This window comes from Cryptomeria japonica, unplaced genomic scaffold (genome assembly GCF_030272615.1).
Source record: "Cryptomeria japonica unplaced genomic scaffold, Sugi_1.0 HiC_scaffold_161, whole genome shotgun sequence".
In the NCBI taxonomy this organism is placed as follows: domain Eukaryota; kingdom Viridiplantae; phylum Streptophyta; class Pinopsida; order Cupressales; family Cupressaceae; genus Cryptomeria; species Cryptomeria japonica.
Window position 1 is genome coordinate 335001 of NW_026728983.1, and position 5062 is coordinate 340062.

At 63.3% G+C, this 5062-nt stretch overlaps 1 non-coding gene across 1 annotated transcript; it reads right to left on the reverse strand.

Moving 5' to 3' along the window:
• Positions 1-3476: 3476 nt before the first annotated feature.
• On the reverse strand, positions 3477-3595 carry LOC131866989 (5S ribosomal RNA). Its single transcript, XR_009365587.1, has one exon. It is a non-coding gene; the product is annotated as a 5S ribosomal RNA (ribosomal RNA).
• Positions 3596-5062: the final 1467 nt, after the last annotated feature.

The following is a 5062-nucleotide window of genomic DNA, read 5'->3' on the forward strand; positions in this document are numbered from 1 at the left end:
GGGGTGGGCACCTTGGTGTGCAGACCTTGGCTGGGTTGCGCGCCCTGGTGGGCACCATGGTGCGCACCAAGGAGCGCTCCGAAGTGTGCTCCAAGGTGCGGCCTGCACGAAGTCGGAGCCCGGTTTGCCCCGGGTGTGCACCTCGGGTGGGCACCTTGGTGCGCATGCCTTGCCTGGGCTGCGCACCAGGGCGGGCTCAAGATGGCACCCGCGTTCCTTTTTTTTCACTATCTTTCAAAACGGAAATTTTAAAATCTCATTTTTTTTTGCCTTTTTCTGGAAATTAGTGAAGGCAGCGCATCAAAGGTGCGCACCTCGCTGCCCACCACGGTGCGCAACGCCGGTGGGCACCCGGGAGTGCTTCGAAGTGTGCTCCAAGGTGCTGCGTGCACGTTGTCGGAGCCCGGTTTGCCCCGGGTGCGCACCTCGCGTGCACCTTCGTCGGGGTGGGCACCTTGGCTGGGTTTGCCCCGGCTGCGCTCCGAAGCGGGGTTATTGGAGCGCCGCCTCTTTTTTTGTCGGAGCGTTTGGTGGGGTTTCTCGCATTGGCTCTTCCGAGGCCCGGTTGCCACCCTGGCGCGCACGAAGTCGGAAGTAGGGTTAATTGCCCGGGTGCGCACCTTTGCCAGGGTGGGCACCTTACCTGGGCTGCGCACCAGGGCGGGCTCAAGATGGCACGCGCGTTCCGTTTTTTTCACTATCTTTCAAAACGGAAATTTTAAAATCTCCTTTTTTTTTTGCCTTTTCTGGAAATTAGTGAAGGCAGCGCATCAAAGGTGCGCACCTCGCTGCCCACCTTGGTGTGCTCTGAGGTGCGCACCCGGGAGCGCTACGAAGTGTGCTCCAAGGTGCGGCGTGCACGTTGTCGGAGCCCGGTTTGCCCCGGGTGCGCACCTCGCCTGCACCTTGGCCGGGGTGGGCACCTTGGCTGGGTTTGCCCAGGGTGCGCTCCGAAGCGGGGTTACTGGAGCGCCCCCTCTTTTTTTGTCAGAGCGTTTGGTGGGGTTTCTCGCATTGGCTCTTCCCAGGCCCGGTTGTTGGGTGCGCTCCCACCCTGGCGCGCGCGAAGTTGGAAGTTGGGTTAATTGCCCGGGCGCGCACCTTCGCCAGGGTGGGCACCTTGGTGCGCACACCTTGGCTGGGCTGCGCACCAGGGCGGGCTCAAGATGGCACCAGCATTCCCTTTTTCTCACTATCTTTCAAAACGGAAATTTTAAAATCTCGTTTTTTTTTTGCCTTTTATGGAAATTAGTGAAGGCATCGCATCAAAGGTGCACACCTCGCTGCCCACCTTGGTGTGCTCCGAGGTGCCCACCACGGTGCGCAACGCCGGTGCGAACCCGGGAGCGCCCCGATGTGTGCTCCAAGGTGCGGCGTGCACGAAGTCGGACCCCGGTTTGCCCCGGGTGCGCACCTCGCGTGCACCTTGGTGCGCACACCTTGGCTGGGTTGCGCGGCCTGGTGGGCACCATGGTGCGCACCAAGGAGCGCTCCGAAGTGTGCTCCAAGGTGCGGCGTGCACGAAGTCGGAGCCCGGTTTGCCCCGGGTACGCACCTCGCGTGCACCTTCGCCGGGGTGGGCACCTCGGCTGGGTTGCGCGCCCTGGTGCGCACCAAGGAGCGCTCCGAAGTGTGCTCCAAGGTGCGGCGTGCACGAAGTCGGAGCCCGGTTTGCCCCGGGTGCGCACCTTCGCCGCGGTGCGCACCATGGCGTGCACGAAGTCGGAGCCCGGTTTGCCCCGGGTGCGCACCTCGCGTGCACCTTCGGCGGGGTTGCGCGCCCTGGTGGGCACCATGGTGCGCACCAAGGAGCGCTCCGAAGTGTGCTCCAAGGTGCGGCGTGCACGAAGTCGGAGCCCGGTTTGCCCCGGGTGCGCACCTCGCGTGCACCTTCGGCGGGGTTGCGCGCCCTGGTGGGCACCATGGTGCGCACCAAGGAGCGCTCCGAAGTGTGCTCCAAGGTGCGGCGTGCACGAAGTCGGAGCCCGGTTTGCCCCGGGTGCGCACCTCGCGTGCACCTTCGCCGCGGTGGGCACCATGGCGTGCACGAAGTCGGAGCCCGGTTTGCCCCGGGTGCGCACCTCGCGTGCACCTTCGCCGGGGTGGGCACCTCGGCTGGGTTGCGCGCCCTGGTGCGCACCAAGGAGCGCTCCGAAGTGTGCTCCAAGGTGCGGCGTGCACGAAGTCGGAGCCCGGTTTGCCCCGGGTGCGCACCTCGCGTGCACCTTCGCCAGGGTGGGCACCTCGGTGCGCACACCTTCTCAATGTTTTCTTGCCTTTTCTGGAAATTGGTGAAGGCAGCGCATCAAAGGTGCGCACCTCGGTGTGCTCCGAGGTGCGAACCCGAGAGCGCTCCGAGGTGCCCACGAAGTCGAAAGTCGGGTTAATTGCATTGTTTTCCCCGGGTGCGCTCCGAGGTGCGCAACATCGGCGCGCACCAAGGAGGGCTCCGAAGTGTGCTCCAAGGTGCGCACGATGGCGTGCACCTCTGGTGCGCACGATTCGGAGCTCGGTTTGACCGGGGTGCGCACACCTTGGCTGGGTTGCGCACCTTTTGTGCGCTCCAAGGTGCGCACGAAGTCGGAGCTCGGTTTGCCCCGGGTGCGCACCTTCGCCAGGGTGCGCACCTTGATGCGCACGCCTTGGCTGGGCTGCGCACCTTGGTGGGCGCCATGGTGCGCACCTTTCGTGCGCTCCAAGGTGCGCACGAAGTCGGAGCTCGGTTTGCCCCGGGTGCGCACCTTGGTGGGCGCCATGGTGCACTCCGAGGTGCCCAAGATTGGTGCGCACCAAGGAGCGCTCCGAAGTGCGCTCCAAGGTGCGCGCGAAGTCGAAAGTTGGGTTAATTGTCCGGTTTGCCTCGGGTGCGCACCTTGCGTGCACCTTCGCCAGGGTGGGCGCCTTGGTGCGCACACCTTGGCTGGGCTGCGCACACCTTGGCACCCGCGTTTCCTTCATTTTAAATTTTTTTTTTTTACAATCTCTCAAGTGGGAAATTCTATAATCTCAACTTTTTTTGCCTTTTCAGGAAACTTTTGAATGGAGCGCATCATTGGTGCGCTCCGAAGTGTGCTCCAAAGCTCTCTCCAGCTGCGTGCACCTGCCCCGGCCGCGCACCCGGCCCCGCCCAGCTTCGCTCACCTGTCCCGGGCGTCTGGTGCGGAACCTTAGAGTAAGAAACATCACCGTGCACCTTGGCCAACGTGCGCGACTCGACCGAGCGCGCACTGGCCGAGGTGCACACCGATTTCACCTGGGTGCGCGCGCAGCACCTCGGGCGCACCGGGGTGCGCGCACAACGCCCGGGTTGCACCGTGGCCTGTGTGCTCGGGGCGCCTCGGGTGCGCGCTCGGTGTCGCCCCCGCGCGCGCGGTAGTGCGGGCAGCGCACCCCGGCCCGGCCCGGCCCCGACGAGAACGCAAATGGGCAAAAGGTTTATTCAAATAGCATTGCGACGCCCGGCGAAAAACTAAAAAAGGGTGCAACACCGGGACTTCCCGGGAGGTCACCCATCCCAGTACTACTCCGGCCCAAGCGCGCTTAACTGCGGAGTTCTGATGGGATCCGGTGCACTAACGCTGGTATGATCGCACCCGTTATGAGCTTGTCGCAGTGTGTACTTAGCAAACCGCGACCCACGTGCGAATCCACCCCGGCCACCCACCCCCGTCGAGGTGCACACCCTCCCTCGCGAAGTGCGCCCCGTTCGCCAAGTGTGAGCCCTGCCCGGGTGCGCGCACCTTGCTAGGGCGTCGGGTGTGCACCCGGCCCGGCCTACGTGCGTGCACCTGGAGGGGGCGTCGTGTGCGTGCAGTGTCCCGTCTGCAACGCGGTGCCCACACACCACCTCGGGCGCAACGACCTGCGCTCACATGTGGGCCGAGTGCACCTTGGTGCATGTTCGGGGCGCCTCGGGTGCACGCTCGATCTTGCCCCGGTGCACCAAGGCGCTCGGTTTGCCCCGGGTGCGCACTTGGTGCAAGGTGGGCACCCAAAATAGGGATCAAGCACCAAAACACAAGTTTCGGGATGCAAAATGGGACCCAAGGACCACAAATGCGTTCCAAGACCCATGATGGGTCCACGAGAACAAAAATGTGTTCCGAGACTTAATAAACAAATATTGGGTTTTAGGAGAAGAAACATGCTCTGATGCCCAAAACGAGAATCGACCCCGAAAAGGCCACAGGCCAAAAGTGGGATGCGAGACAAAAAAAAATGGGACCCGAGGACCAAAATTGGGTTCCCAGGTCGAAGACAGGGCAACCGGACAAGAAACGACCTCTAAGGCTCGAAATGAGTCCCGACGACTAAAACTTGACAAGAAGCACCCATCAGGCACCCAACTCGACACCCATGGGATGCCGACCCACCCGGGCTTCCACCTAGCACACCTTGGCACCCACCCACCCTCGCACCCAACCTCGCACCCAACTTAGCACCTTTGAACCCACATTGGCACTCACCCTGACCCTGGCACCTTGGAACCCACATTGGCACTCACCTTGACCCTGGCACCCACCTTTGCACTCACCTTGGGACCCACCCTGGCTCCCACCTCGGCACCCACCCAGACACCCACCTTGGTTCCTTGGCACCCACCTTGGATCCTTGGCACCCACCCCGACACCCACCTTGGCACGCAACTTGGCTACTTGCCACCCACCTTGGCTCCTTGACGCCCACCCCGACAACCACCCCGTGACCTACCCTGGCTAGGGTTGGTGCACACCCACCCTGGTGCCCACCTTGGCACCCACCCTATGACCCACCTTGGCACGCACCTTAGTACCCACCCCGTTACCCACCCTAGGACCCACCCCGTGACCCACCTTGGCCAGGGTGGGTGCACCCACCCTGGTGCCCACCTTGGCACCCACCCATCCTAGCACCCAGCCTGTGACCGGGCTTGGAACCCAACCTTGCACCCGCACCCGTCTTGGCCAGTGTGGGTGCGCACCCATCCTGGCACCCACGTTGTGACACACCCTTTAACCCACGCACCCTAGCACCCACGTTGGCACCCACCTTGGAACCCAACCTAGCAACTTGGCACCCACCC